Below are 19,126 nucleotides of genomic sequence, written 5' to 3' on the forward strand. Positions count from 1 at the left end.
TAGCATGATCATGATCACGCATAGGTGGGAGACCTTTGGGAGTCTCAAATACCTTGGAATGATTGTCCAGGACTTTTTGGAGATCTGGAGAAATAGATGATTCCAATGTGGAAACATCTAGCGAACATAATTGTGCAATTACACCTCTTTGCTCCTTTTTTAGAAGCTTTGTCATACCATTAGAGCTGATTATCTTTCCTGGTTTCCCTGCAATACCCCTTAATTCAACTTCCTTTCCTTCCGCAGAAAATTTGATGAAAAGTTCTTGAAAATTAAAAGCTATTGTACCCAAGGATTGTAGCCATTGGACTCCTAGTACAACATCAACACCTCCCATTGGAATGGAAAGCATTGGGCTAGTCAATACATATTCTCCCATGGATAGCTTGATATTATGGCACTTTCCAGAGCAATTTATTGTTCCTCCATTTGCAATCATCACTTGACGCGTTGGTGCTAGAAATAGGAAGCAATTCAATTCTTTTGCTACCCTACAATGAATAAAATTGTGGGTGCTTCCTGAATCAATCAACACTATTACCTTTTTCTCTTGATTTGTCCTTCTATCTTGATGGTTTGAGGAGTGGTAATTCCCGCCAATGCATTACAAGATATGGTCGGATTTATTTGTTCTTCATCTAGGCTTTGTTCCTGGAGTATATTCCTTTGACCTTTCTTGCTCCTTTTCTTCTTCCTCTTCACAATCTATGTAGAATAATTTCTTCTCAGCACACTTATGACCTTTAGTGTATTTGCTATCACAACTGTAACAAAGCCCTTTTGCTCTTTTTTCTTCCAATTGTTGTGGTGTCAACCTTATAGGTTGTGGAAGACTAGGGGCAACAACACTTCCCTCTTTATAGTTGTGAGTGGTATGCTTCCTGGTTGCCATAATTTTGCTTTCCATTTTTCTTGCTAACCTGAATGCCTTCTCTAATGAATCAGGTTCCCAAAGGCGAACATCATGTTGGATATTATCCTTTAAAGACCCTATGAACACATCAATCCTATGCTCCTCTGGAATATCTTTTACCCTTATGTTCAATTTTTGGAACTCCTCAATGTGCTCCATTATTGAACCCTTTTGTTTGAGACTTATCAATTGGCTAAAAAAAGTGTTGCTTTTTGTATCCTCATAATGTGCTATCAATTCTTCCGTAAAAATTGCCCAAGTGATAAATTATTTATGAGAGCAAAGCCATTGATACCATACAAACTGATTTGGTTCCAAATATAAAGTTGCCATACGTACCTTTTGTGTGTTTTGCACATTATTGAGATCGAAAAATTGCTCCATCTGTAATATCCATGTTGCAGGATCCTTGCCATCAAACTTCCTCATATCAATTTTTGGAATATGGTGGGGCTTCGATCCAACATTAGAGTCTATGATATCATGATTAACATTTCTTTTGTTCGCATCATGAGTTTCCTTTACTACCTTTTCACCATTAGTAAGTATTTCTTGTAGAAAATTTTTCAAATCTGTCTTCATATCTGTCATGCCTGTCTTCAAGTTTGTGTTCAAATCTATCTTCAATTCTTCCATGTCTGTCTTCAAATCTGTCTTCCAATCATCCATCTTAGCTTCCACACCCTTTATCTTAGATTCCATGCCATTTATCTTAGCTTCTGTTAGCTTTTGAGAGCGTGACATTTGTTGCACTTGTTCTTGTAATTTTGATATATCATGTAGCATTTCTTCCTCTTCTTCGTGAGTCATGCTAGAGCTTTCAGGTTTCTTACTAGGTGTTTGCATTTTATTTCCTCAGGGCATCAGTCACCGATAATAATTCTTTACTATGCCCTTTGAATTCCTTCAAACCAAGCTTACGCAAAAATAAAAATAAAAACTACACACCTTTTTTCACTTTGTAGAAGCCTAATATTGAATCTGATGTATCTCTGTAATTTCAGATCCTCCAATTTTGAAATTGTGAACTGTAGTAGCCTTCTACGTCCTCTTTCCAGTGCCACAAGTCTGACCCAAATTGGATTCTCCAAGGAAGAGTTATGCGAAATTTCCCACAGTGACTTGATTATAGAATAGTTCAGTAGAGTGAACTTGTACGACGTGCCACGAGTCACTGTTTCGACCTTTGGATCTGAAAAATGCATACAAGAAACTACAGTCCGTCCTCTTTCTGTACCTTCTTATGAAATTTCAATCCGATCCCCAGAAAGAAAGTTATGACGATTTTCCCCAGGTCACCTATTTGGAATGTAATTCAGGAGTCTGCAAAAAGACCAACTTCCTCAGATCATATCTCCGCAAATATAGCGCGAAAAGCTCTGAAATTCGGATCCGAGGTTCAGAGCGATTTCTTCTCAAATGGGTTTTTTTTTAAACTTCTGAAACATCACAGAAAAAAAGTTATATCGAAAATGCCACGATGACCTGTTTGGAGCAGCGAAACCCTAGAATCCAAAGCTCTGATACCAAATGTTATGAAACCAGCTCAAGAAAAGATATAAAAGATAGATCAACGCCTTAGAATTCAGCCTCTTCGAGGGGGCAACCTCCTTTACATTACATAAATGAACAATTCTTGGATGATTCAAATGACAAAACCTCCTTTCTATATATAGGAGTCTAAGGAGTCACAATATAATTCAGCCGACCTAACAATAATAATAGAAAGCCACAAAAATAACAATAGAGGAATTATATGGGGCACAATAATAACAATATGGGGGTAATAGGGGCACAACAATATTAATAAGGGGTATAACTACAATAGTAATGGGGTAATCACTAGTATTATAGAGACCCAACATAATTTTTGTGTCTCTTATATCCCTAGAGTAAAAAATCATCTTTCTGATTCCCTTGCTGTGTCTGCTAGCATGTTTATCCCTCCCATGCCTCCCAAACTAGTTTATGAAGTTCAAATGAAATATAGACCGTCCTTACCTGATAATGTCCAGCATTGGAAAGTATTTGAAGATGATGATGAAGTGAATAGGTTTCTGCAAGTCATTGATGAATTTTTTGAAATGTAAATTAACCAAGAGAATGAAGCCTTGGAAGAAAACCCCCAGTCCCAGCTTAGAAACAGAATTGGTAAGGATAGCATTGTCGAACTGCTTAGCAATCATATACCTAAGGGTTTAGTTCCTTTAGAAAAGTTGTTTGACCAGAATGATGTGCCTTACAAGGCTACCCAAAAAGAAGACCAATCTACAATCTGTAAGCATAATATAGGGAGTCCAGATCAGCCCAGATACATAAATTTGTCCACTCATCTGTCTGCGTACCAAAGTTCTGAGTACTACAATCTAATGAAGCAATTCGCTTATGTCTTTGCCTGAGAATATAGTGACCTGAAAAAATATGACAAAAAGATCATCCAGCATAAAATCCCTTTGGAGAAAGACACCATCCCTTTCAAGCAGAAGCTGAGACCAATAAACCCTTTGCTCCTTCCTTTGATTGAAAAATAAATAAAGAAGTTACTGGCTGCCAAAATCATAGTTCCTCTCAGATATTCAAAATGGGTAGCCAATTTGGTAGTAGTGAGGAAGAAAAGCGAAGAAATCAGACTCTGTGTTGATTTCAGAAACTTAAACAAGTGCTCCAAGAAAGACAATTACCCTTTATCCAAGATGGAGCATTTGCTGTAGAAGGTCTTAGGAGCCAAAGTGATGTCTTTCCTGGATGGATTTTCAGGGTATTATTAGGTTGCTATACATCCAAATGACCAAGAAAAGACTACGTTCACCACTCCTTGGGGCACTTTTATGTACTCTAAGATGCCTTTTGGACTGGTGAATGCTGGAGCCACATTTCGGAGAGCTATGGATATAACATTTGTAGGAGAGAAGGATAAATTTGTCCTTGTCTACCTTGATGATATAATAGTGTATTCCAACAACCATCATGACCATTTATAGCATTTGAAGAAAGTGTTCCTAAAGTGCAGAAGGTTTGGTATTTCAGTCAATCCTAGAAAGTCACAGTTTGCTTTAGAGGAGGGCAAGTTGTTAGGACATGTTGTTTCTGCTGCAGGTGTCAAAATTGACCCAGAAAGAGTAAGAGAAATACAAACTTTGTCTGTCCCGAGGTCAAAGAAGGATATCCAGTCTTTTCTGGGCAAAATAAATTTTGTGAGGAGGTTTATCTCAAATTTTGCAGAACTTGTAAAGCATATTACCTCCATGTTGAAAAAGGGGTCAGAGATCAAGTGGACCGATTTAGCAAGAAAATTCTTTGAGTCCATTAAGAAAGCTATTATGGAAGCTCCCACTTTAAGAAGTCTAGATTACAGCAAGGATTTCCATATATTTTCATTTGCCTCTGAAGACACCCTTGGAGCAGTTCTATTGCAAGCAGATGAAGAAGGCTCAGAGAATGTAGTGGCTTTTTTCAGTAAAACATTAAGGGACGCTGAGCTGAACTATGATATCATCAAAACACAGGCATATGCTCTTATCAGGTCTTTGAAAGCTTTCTGAATTTACATTCAGCATTCCAAGATAATTGCATATGTACCCTCTGCTTCAGTAAAAGAGGTTCTAACGCAGCCTGATGTTGATGGAAGAAGGGCTAAATGGATTGCAAAGCTCATTGAATTTAACATAGAACTGAAGCCCACCAAGCTTGTCAGAGGTCATGGCCTTGCCAAATTATTGACCGAAGAAAATTGTAGAACATTGGACATAAATCTCATGGGCACAATTTCAGAAAGTGGTCAAACAAAAGAAGAGGAAGCAGCTGAACTAGGGAAAGAACAATCATTAGCAGAAAATCTAGCTTCTTGTGAATGGTACTATTCAATAGCCCAATTCTTGTTGAAGGTTAGAAATCCCTTCATGTCTTATTGCAAGACAAGCCAGAACTATTAAGCTCAGGGCAACAAAATATTGCATCTATGAAAATCTGCTCTATTGGAGGGACCCCTCTGGAATTATTTTGAGGTGTCTGGACAAAGAACAATCCATTGAAGTCATGCAGTAGTTCCATTCCAGCATATGTGGAGGACACCACTATTGGAAAACTACAGCCCACAAGATTCTCAGAGTTGGGTACTATTGGCCCACTTTATTTTCTAATGTCTTTTCATTTGTTAAATCTTGTGACAGGTGCCAAAGATTTGAAGGGAAACAAAAATTGAAGTCCCTGCCCTTGAAACCAATACATGCAAATGGCCCTTTTCAGCAGTGGGGCTTAGACTTCATTGGAGAAATCAATCCCCATTCCAGTGGCCAACACAGATGGATCTTAGTAGCCACTGATTACTTTACTAAATGGATTGAAGCAATCCCTGCCAGAAAGGCTGATCAGAATGTGGTCATGAAGATTTTGACAGAGCATATCTTCACCAGAATTGGTTGTCCACATAAATTGGTCACAGACAATGCAGCAGCCTTTAGGGCAAAAGAATTGGTGGACATGTGTGACTCAATGGGCATTAAGCTGGTTCATTCCACCTCATATTATCCCCAAGGCAACGGTCTAGTATAATCTTCCAACAAAAGCCTAATAAGGATAATTAAAAAGATGTTGGAAGACAATAAGAAGAATTGGGATTCTAAGCTCAAATATGCACTATGGGCTGATAGAGTAACCACCAAGAAATCCACAGGGAATTCTCCTTTCAAGTTGGTATATGGCACTGAGGCTGTATTCCCAATTCAGTTAACCCTCCCTATGGCAAAATTCCTGCAAGAAGACCAGAATGAGAAAGAAGATATGGCAAAAAGGATCACTTATTTAGCAGAGGTACATCAGATCAGAGAACAGCTGATGGAAAGGTCTATGGCACATCAGAAGAAGATCAAGGAAGCTTTTGACAGAAAGGCCAAAACATATAATTTTTAGATTGGGGACTTAGTCCTTAAGTGGGATGCACTAAAAGAGAAGAAAGGCAACCATGGGAAGTTTGATGCTTTCTGGACAGGGCCTTTTATCATTTCTCAAATCCAGGGGAACAATACCTTCATACTACAAAGCATGGAAGGGGAGACAATTTTTGATGGCCCAGTTAATGGGCGTTTTCTAAAAATTTATGTTATTTAACGTCTTTTGGTCTTGAAATTATAAATATGTTGCTTTATTAGTTTTAGTGTAAGCTCAGTTAGACTCCATGACCAATGGAACACTAGGAAATTTTGCTAATTTGTTTTCACGGGAAAGGCATTGATCTACAAGTTCTTGAGACCTCATAGGGAGGATCTCATCCCTAGAAGGAGCCAGTGTTAGTTCTGCTACATAATTTGACATTCTAAGGGTCAAGTGCAGGCTTGGCCGTGTTTTTTACTCTCATAAAAGGAATCACACCAGTCATCTTCTTCTTTCTCCTTCACTCCACTTGCCCTCTCATAACCCCGTGGCCTCCGTTTTATGTCTAAAATCATGTATAAGCCCTTGTTCCTCAGGCCCCCGAGCATGGAGCCCAAATCGTCATGTGACCCCATTCATGTGACTCTGTGCTATCGTGACCCTTCCTCACCTTTAAACCATGGCCATTCACTTTCCCCGCTGCATTCAACGAAAGCCGCTCGATTGAACCTCCACCGTTTAATCACCTCCGCCATGATTGGATGATGATCGCTTCCCCGCTCCCGCAAAACAATCACGCGATAACGCGCAATTAAAAGTGGTTTTCCTGCCCCTCTATTGCCACACGTCGCCCTTCGAGTGGGATCGCTCGCCCCTGTACGATTACCAGCCGATGATCCATAGCGGTGCGAGCAATACCGCTTACCACTCAAGCCCGCTCTTTCCACCTGATAAGCTCCGTGCATCTTCGACGCCCAGCGACCATTGGATCTGCCTGCCCGAGATCCATCGGCCTGCGATCATCTTCCACCTCGCCTTCTCTATAGTTCCCACCAAGCCGTATCCGCCGTCCATTCATTCAATCTGACGTCCAATGTTGTTCCTCCATCCAGTTCATCAAATCTGGTATGTAGCCCGCGTCCTTGAACTATCCCATGCACCCAAAGGACGAAGGTGACCAATTACTAGTACACGGCGCATTAGATCCTCAACCACCATATTCAAGAGATAGTAAGCCTGAGAAGGAAAAGGACAAATCCGAGCAGGTAAATGCATTCAACTGTTATGGGATTTCATCCCATATAACACTCCACCTGCCCAAGAAGGACAACAGAGCACCTGAGAAGATCAAATCATTCACTGAAGCAGGCAAATTGCACCAAAGACTCCATCAGGCAGTTAAAGCGGTTGGTGGTCAATTATGACCCCTCTGCACCTAGAAGGGTAGAATGCCTTTGTATTCAAACTCTATATATACCCAAAAATCAGATGTAATTAGGGTTTATGGTTGTTGTTTTGATGTAAGGTTCAACTTCTAGAGACTGTAACTGCTTTGATACTTGCAGCGTCTTGTCTTCATTTTCAGCTAACATAATCTTTTTTTGTTGTTAATTGCTCACTTTCCATCTCTATTCTGTTCTAGGCTGTGCTTGATATACATTTTTCTTGAACTCTTGATGTATAGAATTAGAGGAGCTGTCATCCTACCTCTGTGTTTGAATCTTGCATGTATCAGTGAATGTGTTAATCAGGTTTCTTTTCACTTAGTGACAGAAAGCTGTCATCTTATCTGTGCACTAAGGAATTATATTTGCAGACCTCTTTACTGGTTGCAGCCGGCCATCACAGGGTCCTGTGCATCTGCTGGTGTGGTCAGTATTCTCCATATTCACCCAATCCTGAAACTATGAGTAATTGTTGGTCTAAAGCCTTGTCGTCTGGGGGTTTTCACGCATGTCTGGAGTCAAGCAAAGTAGAAGTGGTTATTTGGCTTGAACAAGCATAATTCCTTCCATTCATCCATTTCCAACATTTAGTTGAGTTTGTAATGTTCCTGAGCATCTCCGAATTACAACCTAGTAGAGTTTCTTGGGGTGATAACAATTCCCATTCCATGTTCATCCATGTGGACGCACTTTATGATGTTCTAGGACAACCTAATGTCCTTGTCAACTTCCTCTTGTCTTCCTTGTCATGTTTTCTAGGACTTGTGTATCCAACAAGAAATTTGGGAGATGAATGCCATCAAGGTAGAAAATCAAGGGGGTTTCAAGTCATTTATTTAGGGTTCCCACTAGCATAGTCCCACCATATGATCCACCCAATCCCTAAATTGGGGTCTACTAATATTTCAATTAATTATTAGATGACCATTGTGGGCCATAATTCCAAGTTAAATATTATGACTCTTCATAGGATATTATTGGAGATACTTGAGGAGACATCTTTTTGGCTAAAGGGTTAAGGGAGGATTTTGACTTCAATATCGAACCATCAACCATATCCTCAACATTTGTCCCATCAACCATATCCTCAACATATCAAACCAACAATCAAGAAGACAACTGAGGTGAAGCATGGGCATCCTCTCTCGCCCACGTTGTTCAAGATATATATCAATCTATGAATGCCTCTACACTCCACCAAATATGCATCAATAAAATTTTGGGTTGCCCCACTATCCTCCAAGATGGATACATGTTGTCCCTGCATTGTGCCTTTGATTGCCAAAATTGCAAAATTGGGATTTTCGATGTCAAAATTTTAATTCAAGATTTACCATGCATTGGAAGGCCATTAACACAAACCTAAGACATAAAAAATGAATAATTGACACAATACCAAGTACAATACATACATTGAGTTTTATCTCACAAGGTATCTAGATGCTAATTGAGCAAGTTCACACGAAGAGAGAAAGGCAATGTCATGATACATTGTTCAATTTGTAATTAAGAGCATTATCTTGGATAAGGGAGAAGTAACATTTATTTTCTTTCTCATATACAAAGGAAAAATTACGAAGCAATGTCAAATGCCTTTCGTGAAGCAATGTTGTTGTAAAGGGTGTTAGAAAGTTGGCATTGTAGGAAAGACCCTCACACCATACTAGATTGTGTTAACCAAAGCATGTTAACCATGTCCAATGATCTCAAATTTCATGAGCATGTTCAATGAGTGACCATAAATGAGGGTTGTCAGAGTGGCTAATAATCATAGTTTATAGTGGATGATTGTCATCATACATAACATCCGTAGTCAAATTCATTTGTTTGGTGCCCAATGTTGGTGAATCATTGTATTGCATCATGCTAGCATATATATTACATTTTTTAAAGCAAAAATATATTGAAAAAGAAATTAAGTTATTTCTCATACAAATGTTCAATATTATTGTGTTGTGAGTGGTTTGCATATTATATGTATCATATATCTATAATAACTTATTTCAAGCCTACTTTAAGAAATAAAGGAAGAGGTGCAAGCCCTTGCCATAAGGACTCCCACCAACTCCTCTTCTCGTAGAAATTTTTGAGACGTTAGCCCATAAATCAAACACATGCCCTTGTTTCTCTAGTTTGGAAACCTTTGGATGTATCTGACAATAAACTCCTCCCAACACTACTTTAACCATCTATTGAATGCCTTTGATTTGTATGTGTAAATGATTTTGCAAATAAGCTATTTCCTAAGATATATAATTCATGCAAATGAAGCAACCAAATAAACCATTCAGATGGATATTCATATTAACAACTCCATAAGGAAGGAGAGGTCTTCTGCGGTATTAGATCTCAAAATTACCCGTTAATAACAAGTTAAGAGAAAACAGTGTGGCGAATATAAACCCAACTTTAAACAGGATAATATCATTTCTCCCTCATACAGGGGGAAAGTAATAAGTAAAGGAGACGTTGCTCCGAGTATGACCGAAATAAATACCTATCTATAAAATTGAAAAACCCGATAGTTGCAAAACATTTTTGCTTAACCGTTAACTGGTCAAGCTCAGACAAAATCTATGAACGCGGTGGGGATTCTACAGGTTAAAATCCTTCACACTAAACCCATTACTGGGTATTCTAGCAAACCGAAACCCTATAAATTCAGGAACAAGTTGCTAATTAAACACAAAAAGGCTGCTGGAACAATATTTCACGTTGAATGACCCTGGAATGGCAATGGTGGATGGCTCGATCTCTACTCTGTTGAAACATATGTTACCAACATGGCAACAACAGATCTGCATATAGATCGGGTTATAGTATTGCTAGACAAAGACACGAGGGGACAACAAAATTGGCTGTGTGTGTTTTTTTTTTCCAAAGAAAGCCAACTCCAATGATCTGATACCAATTTGAAGCTGGCCTTACCAAGCAGGTTTCAATGGGGAAACTGTAGTGCTGCCAAGCAGTGAATAGAAGAGATCAAAGCAAATTTCTGAAAAAAACAAACTCTATGAATATAAAATTTTAAAATATAAATATAAATTTTAAAATTTTAAAAAATAAATATCTTTAAAATAAATATATACTTTAAAATTAATAATATTTTATTATTATTTAAAATTAATAATATTTTTTTAATAATAAATAATCAAGTAATATTTTTTTGAAAATTACCATAATTTTCTTATGGTTATTAGGAAAACATTATTATTATTATCTAATTTTAAGGTCAAGGCAAGACATACAGCAAATTACTCTCTTGTTTATAGGATAAGGGATCCTTGTTATTTGATTATTATGTCTAAAAAGACATACATACACTATCCCTCTAATTTTTGAACTTGTAACCCCTTACCAGGAAACACACACTCTTAACCATTAAACCCACTCAAACTATATTTATCAATACTCAAACTATTAATATTCATCAAAAATCATTAAACACTTTATTTTATTAATCTAAAATAAAGTTTTGGATAAATTAATAAAATAAAATAATAGATAAATTGTTATTACATGATAAGTGACAACCTAAAACCTAAAATAACGAACAGATCCCTAAAATTGATGATCATATCATGCATGCCTGTCATGGCAATTTTAATTTATTGTTCATTTTTACACCCTTAACAAACATAGCCCTAAAACTGATGATCAGGTGAGAGATCTGGCCATGGGAATTTGAAAATATTATTCATTTCATGAGTTATCGTTCAGAACAGAGTGGACACAAATACAACAACATTTAATGAAACCATTAGCGAACCAGTTAACGAAGGGCTTAACGATTACTTTTACTGAAGCTGGTCCGCAACAGCATTTAACGAAGGGCTTCACGATTACGTTAGTGACCGTAGCTGATCTGCTGCGGCTACTAGGTGCAACTGTGTGAATACCAAGCATGTCTTTTTTGGCGCAGCTCACATCCACGTGGACGTTACACTCCACCTGCTCGCACCCATATCTCCAACTGACGAATCGATGCGACTATGGCAGGAGCTACAAGTATATGCGGTAGTCTAATTACCCGGAGATTTTGAGGCGGGTAAATTATGGAAATTTCTCTTATATTTTAAGGCAAATTGATAAAGATTTTTATAAATTCAAGTTATAGTTATTAAACTTCAAAATTTTAGGTGTTTTAGATGTTTTTGATGGTGCTGAATCTATTTCCACCATTCAAACACTGACTCTAGAAAATTTTTTGAAATTTTTTATCCCAATTCCAATCACTTTCCACCCGACAATTCCAATTCCTCAACCTCGATAGACTACCCCATATGGTTTCCCCTTTAAATCACCCCTCACAAGTTTCCGTCTGTGATTTGCGTGCCCATACACAAGGGATGAAGCATTAAGTTTTTCGTCTCAGATTCGAACACATAGCCTTTCACCACATCCCAGCAGGCGTTACAACGATGCCCTCGAAGCCACTTGGGACTAAAATTTAAGGTAACATCGCTGTGAAGGTGGTGTTGGAGGCCATCGGGAAGGGTGGCGCAAACCTAATGCAGAGTAAAGTCGCAGCACGATGAGGATGAATCGTTAAGCTTACACTTGTAACCAATGTTGCCCCCATATTCTTTACATCCGCTACATTTGTATGCCGGAAGGCCCTCCAAGCGAAACAGCTCATGGGCATGGTGGGTAGCGTTAAACAATATAGCCTGCCTGTCCTCCCTCCATCGGTTCAATATTATCTCCGACTGTTGGTTTTGGTTTCGACTCCGCCATGAAGGAGGCGCAGGTGCAATAAAGACAGGCCAATTTTTTGTCAAACAAAATGCAGACGAAAATGAGAGTGAAGTTGCTGAGCCAGAATTAGCCGTGCATTGACTTTATCTAGAGGGGGTGGGAAGATGACTAAATTTCCAGGATTCTTCTGGTGCCGCTAGGAAAGAAGAATGGACAAGTAGACTTTAAATTCAGCCACTAAAGAAATGTGATGTCGGGAGAGACTTGCGGCACCCGCATCCGACTTGGGCGCACTTAGAGTCTCATTTTAAGATGCAGTCAACTCAATCAGAATAATGGGCGGCTACGGACAGATGATTAATTTCAAGGGCAACAAATCACATTCAATTCAGCACCATTGAATATTCCTACTATACTACTTCCAAAATCTCCGCACAACTCAAGACCAGCTAAGTACAGCTATAATCTAATATTTATAAGTACATCTAGAATCTAATATTTATATTATATATGTTTTAAATTAGAGGAGAGAGACATCAAATCAATTATTATTTAATTTTATCAATTAATATTTTATCACACATTTCAAAACGCAATTGTCAATTCTCTAATACCAATGAAGGAGAAGAAATGGTGACGAAATCTGAATGACTGATTGCAGCCACACCCTACCATATCTTACAGCAGTGTTGCGAACATCGTGTGAGTCCTGGACAGCGCGTTTTAAAAGCGAATTTATGGTTTTTATTTGTCATTTTTAGCAGACAGTGGACTAGTTTGAGAGCAGAGGAGGAGAGAAAGGCGAATAGTAGGGCAGAAGAGGAGAAAAACGGGAGAGAAAGGCGAATAGTAGGGCAGAAGAGGAGAAAAACAACTGAAAATTTTAGTATCCCAGCAAGAAAAATTGGTATTTGGAATCATGGTATGAGATATATTATTATATTTTTTTTTTTGTTGATATTTGGACCTTGATTTGGAACTTAGGACTTAATGACATGGACATGGACATAATTCACTATTATGTGTTTGATGTAGCACTAAAAATGATGTTACACTTTCTATATATATATTATGTGTGATGTAGCATTAAAAATGATATTACACATTTTATACATACTTGTATTTATTTTATGTTGTAGATGCTTTAATATTTAAGAAAGTATATTTTCCAATTTTTTTTCTATTTTTACTCATTTTCCTTAGTTTTTACTATTTTTTCTCTCCCCATATTTTCACAACATTGTCTTATAACCATGACATAGTTTTACTGAAGCAAAGTAAGTAAATTAAACTACCTATTCATATTTCCTAAATATATAATTTCTTAAGATAATAATAATATATATTAATTAAAAATAATAAATATAAATAACAATTATAACAATTTAATCAATAAAAAATAATAATATAGATTAATTAAAAATAAAAATAATAATTAATTTAAAATATAATAAATAATAATAATAATAAATATAGTAATTAACAATAATAAATTATAATTATAATCATATATCATTATAACATTTTAAATTAATTTGGCAGAGAGAGAAAATTAATTTGAGATATAATGAAATTATGTAAAATTTTAGTTTATAGTTTTTATTTTGTATTTTTAAAATTAATGTTCTATATCATTTTTCTTTAAATTTGTAACAATTTTATGATTAGAAGGTGCTAATTATTAATTTTTATATAAATTTATATTATAATTTTTAGGATATTGTTTTTAGTTTACTATTCATCCATTTTCTTTTCTTTTTTGAAAAATGTTATCATAATTATTGGAATTTATGAAGTATGTTAATGTTTATTGTGTACCTTGAAAGTAACACAAAATATTATAGAGGTTTTATTACGTAATTATTTATAGATATTCATATTTCTTATGAATTCTTATGTTTTAAAATTTGATATTTCCTGTTAACTTTTTCATTTCCATTTATAATTTTAAAGATTTTTTATTAATTAAGATGAATGTCTATATCTTTTTAAAATTAGATAAAGTAGTGTTGATGTACTATGTTAATAACCTTCATCCTTATTACTAATACAATTTGATAAATCAATATGGATGTCATTAAAAGTTAATAACCTTTTTATAGAAATTAGATGTCTATTTTTTATGTTGTAAAACAAAATTTACATTAATTTTATTTATAAAAAATTTTCTTCCTATATATATGATTTATTGATAAATTTTATAATATAGCAACATAAATGCATAACACACTTAAAAAAAATTAAAAATTCTAAACATTATCTTTTATAACATTTTCTCACTCACCAAATTATATTATATTATTAGTATTATTTTATTGTATTTCACATTAATAACATAATGCAAATATATTTCTTATTATTATAATGATTTATATTTCATTATTTAATATTATAGATAATGTTTATAGAATGCATTTAATCAGTTTTCCATCACAATAACTAATTTTAATAATTTATATTTTTAATCTTATTTCTTATTCAAAAAATTAATCAATCCTATGAAATATATATAGTTTTGTTTGTTTAATGTGACACTATGAGTCCTTATTCTTTCACACAGTTAGAAATTATATATATATATATATATATATATATATATATATATATATATATATATATATATATATATATAAAAGTTGTAAACCTTATTTTTGATATAATGTTTTGATTTATTGAGAATTTGTGAGTGATATATACAAATAGAATGATTCAATTGATGTACTATAAATTCAGATCCTAATGTCAATATAGTGACTTAAATATAGAATAAAAGAATTTACACCATTTTCTTGTCTCCCGCGGTTAGTTATTAACGTGGAAAACTCATTTTTTCATATTCAACTCATTATATTGATCATATGATCTGAACTTATAATAAATCAATTGGAGCATTCTGCATCTAGATTTCACTGACAAATCTTAAGTGGAACATAGTAATAACTCATTAAAGATGAGATTTAAAGTTCATATTTTATGTGGTCTCAGAATTTGTGATTGTCTAGGGATTCATAGTCTAAGATATCCTCCCCCCTCCCCAACAAGTCTAAAGAATTGTACCAATAACTTTTTGTCATCTTCAATTTAAAATTGTTGAACTGAGCTTCAATGAACATCTCCTTGAAAAATCACTAATATCTAGATGTTTAGAAGTGAGTAGCTAATTAGGAAAACAATCCATTATGAATGACTAAATTCTTGAAGATAGAATCAGGAGGTAAAGAAACTATATTAAGTATTTTCACCTAAGCCAAGACAGAGCTAAAGACAAAGAAGAAAGAAGAAACCGTAAAAATAAAAGATTACCCACAAATTAATCAATATGATTATTTGGGCATGACTTGGATCCAATTTCATATGTTTTGTAAAGTAAAAAATGGTACTCACCACACCACACCTCAAGGGAGAACATAATGATGGAAAACACCTCTCCTACACCTTTAGGGCTGGAGTAATTTGATGTAGTGAAGATGCAATAAATTGATGCAGTGAATATGGTTAGAGATAAACCCAAAGCCACTATATTATTCAAGTGAAGATAATGGTAAAATAGAAACCACAACATCAATCAAATCAAATTGGTTAGTGGTCATTTAACACTGTAACAACCCTAGTTAAAACTCCATGTAAAAAAATATAATACCACAGTTGATGGGACACGTATTCCAAACTAAATGTTCGGTAGGACATCCTCATATGGGTTTTCATTTCGGTTTATTATGGCTAAGGAAATTGGCAAAGCAATTAAAAGGAAAGAAGGCATTTTGGCATATTTATTTATGAAAAGGAAGGTGAAAGATCACAGGTTGCATGTGAGGAGGAAAATGAAGGAAAATAATGGAAAATGAAGAAAATAAAGACCTCATTAATAAAAAGGCTTCTGAGGATTAGTGGGTAACATTTTTCGAGTTCAGCTTTGGAGATCTCTGATTATTCACTCTCTCTCTCTCACTCTTGGACACTTAGAGGTTTCTTGGAGCACTTCGGCATTGAATCAAGAAAGGAAAATAAGGAAAGAGAAAGGAAGGAACAAGAAATGAAGAGCAAGATCAAGCAACTACAACGGGATTATTTTCATGTATTGATTTGCATTCGTGATTTCCTTGCTAGATTTGGAATGCATGGTGTTGCATGTGGCTTTTTCTGTAATGGCATGGGTTTTTCTAGTGGTGACAATGTTTTCAGCATAGGCTTGTCATTCCTTGATAGCCTTGATGAGATGGGTTCTCATATTTCAGTTGAGCTGGATTGTCAGATGGATTCAAAGCTGAGTGGGGTGGATCTTTGAAATTACAAACACATGGCGTAATGGTCCCTGAACCGGCCTGTGGATCACGGTAAACCCACTAGCCTAGTAACCCCTGAGCCATATTATGGGTTGCGGTAAAGCTGGGATTGTGTGCCTTGGTGGGCCTAGGAATCCTTACCGATGAATGGTAGGATATACGGTAAATCCAAGAGGTGGGTTTATCTCCATTGGACATAGTAGTCTCAAGATGGGATGTATTGTAAATCTTGGAGAGTAGGTCTCGATGTAGGGCCTAGTGATCCCTAGAACAGACTGTGGATTACGGTAAAGCTTGAGAGACTAGGAGACACTCAAATTCCTCATGGTGTAGGTGGAAGAACTTCGCTAGGATCCATGCTTGTTTGGTTCTTTCGGTTGGTTATGAGTCCTGCATTCATGCTTGGAATATGGCATGGGGGTGATTGACTGAGCCATTGAAGACAGATTTATCTTAGCCAATCTACGGTTGGGTGGAACATGTTAGTCCCATCTTTGGTTGGTTTCTACATTCATTAATGAGAAATTCATTCCCTTGCTTTTCATGTGTAAATGTACTGGTTTAGATGTGGATTTTATGGTTGTTTTTACTTGTAAATGAATGGACAATGTATCTATGACCTAATAGATGATAATGCAACAAATGACATGAGTTAACAACAGTTCTTAGCGATTCTCAAATAAGTATGAGATCCCTATGCTTGCTTCTGTTTTTTACACCTGTAGATTACATGTTTAGGATATTTTTGACAGAATGCTTGTCATGGCTAGTAGGGGTTTGGTTAAGGGCTTGTTTAACTAATTGCTTTTACATCATTGTTTCCTTGTTATTTTACTGCTCTTAAGATGTCATTCCATTCTGGGCAGTGACCTAGGCTCTGGGCTAGAAAAAGTGACTCAAATCCCAGCGACGTTGGCACAAAACTGGACAAATTGGTCCCTTGACGCTAGCATCCAGGCCTATGATATTGTCGAGAGGTCCCTGGACTCCTGCATGCCCATAGCATGAGAGCGTCCAGAGTTCAAGTGATAAAAAAAATTAGTAGGACCCAGGGGAAAGTTGCTTGAAGTGTTGGCATGGTTCTTAGGGGTCCTATAACTGATATGGAAGGTTCGTATGTTGTGTTTCCATTGATTTCACTTCCTTAATGTGACTTAGGAGCTTTAATGCAATCATAATAGCCTCTCGTCACATGTTTACCCCGATTGGTCGGTTACTTGGGTAGATATGGGAGGAGGGTGTTACAAAAACCACCACATTGTTCAATTCAAAATAGTTAATGATAAGCCATAAATTACAAATCTTAATGGAAGATGGTTAGCGGTCAACCAAAATCCACCAAATGAATTGAAGATGGTTCATGGTCAAGCAAAAAAACTACCATAAAAAGAATTCAAAGCTCTAGCTTGGATCCCTTCAACAAACTTCTAACCTTGCACTTGCTAAGGGGAAACATAAGATAGGAAGACTTCAAGATTCAAAGATCTAGCAAAACCAAAATTTAAGCAACATTAGAGAATTGCAGCATAGCAACTGGTATCCTCAGAATCAATCAAATAACTATTGGCATGATAATCAGAAAGATTGGGAATGTTCTAACTGGGTAGTTGTTCAGTTATACACGTGTAGTTATTGGCGATTTTTCGAGCAAATCTTCATAAAATCTTAGGTCAGTAGTTTTATATTGAGGGTGACAAAATTTATTATTACAATCATTCAAACTTGTAATTGAGAGATGAAATGTTAGACTATGAGTTGCTAAATAATAAAAAAGTTTGATACTACATATATATGAGTTGTAAACCTATCTTTGATAAGAATTTGTAATCATCGATTGATGAGTTGTCAATGAAATCTAGATCTAGAATGACTCAACTGTTATATTATAAATTCAGACCCCAAAATCAATACAATTGTTGAATATGATATAAAACCTTTTTGAGTAGCCTCTTGTTGTGTCCTACTTATTGTTAGTTATTAACCATCCATTAACTTTGTTATCCTTTTAAAATTTTATACTATATATGTATGTGTGTACGTCAATTGACATTAACATTTTGATGTTTTTAAAGATTTTAATACATATGTAACATCATTTTAGATAACTTTATAATATATTGTATAGATGTAAATTTAAATATATATTAACATATTAATGTTTTAAAAAAAATTAATGTTTCTTAAATTTCCTTTTAAATCTAAATTTTACATTTTCCATAGTCTAATGTTAGTTATTGTGTTTAATCCATCATTAACAAATACAAACGAATTTATTATTATTATTTATAATATTATTTTTTAATATAATTTTATAGTTATATATTTTTTTATTAAATTTTCATTAATAAGAATTATTTAATTATGTATTTAATTTTAAAATTAAAATCTAATTAACACATCGTATTTTTTACATATCAAATACTTATTTAAGATGAAAACCCTATCTCCTCAATTATTTCAATAATAATTATTTAACGTAACTCAAAAATACAATTATTCCAATTGTTTAACCTACATGCTTTCAAGGCATTGTGTAAGAAAATCACCATCATTTTCATACATCACAGAAATGACGTATTAACCAATGACGTCGTTCAAAGCCATCATTTTCATACATCACAGAAATGACGTATTAACCAATGACGTCGTTCAAAGCAGGGTATCTTTACGAAAAGTCAATGACTCGTAATAATGATTGAGCGTTCACGGCCACGTGTAAAAATCAAACATTTTCTCACAGAAAATTAAGTTTGTGGGGGCACTGGGGCTGTCCCATGGAGGCGATTCCTAAATCCAATATTATAGAAAATTTATTACGCCTTGACATGCGTCGGAGATAGGCAGATATAACACGCGCCCGGATGACTATTGGGAAAAAAAAAAAACGGCGTGTTACAAGGGGCTATCTCCGGCGCATG

The 19,126-nt window shown here is 35.4% G+C and overlaps 1 long non-coding RNA gene across 1 annotated transcript in view; it reads left to right on the forward strand.

The window, feature by feature from the left end:
- Positions 1–11,834, forward strand: part of LOC149200586 (uncharacterized) — a 35,431-nt gene extending 23,597 nt beyond the window's left edge. The window contains exon 2 of the long non-coding RNA XR_016253374.1: positions 11,767–11,834. This is a non-coding gene — a long non-coding RNA (uncharacterized LOC149200586). The remainder of the gene's footprint in view (positions 1–11,766) is intronic.
- The last annotated feature ends 7,292 nt before the right edge of the window (positions 11,835–19,126 follow it).

This window comes from Pinus tabuliformis, chromosome 2_1 (genome assembly GCF_031772625.1).
Source record: "Pinus tabuliformis cultivar Carrire ecotype Pingquan chromosome 2_1, CPIR1, whole genome shotgun sequence".
Taxonomy (NCBI): Eukaryota; Viridiplantae; Streptophyta; class Pinopsida; order Pinales; family Pinaceae; genus Pinus; species Pinus tabuliformis.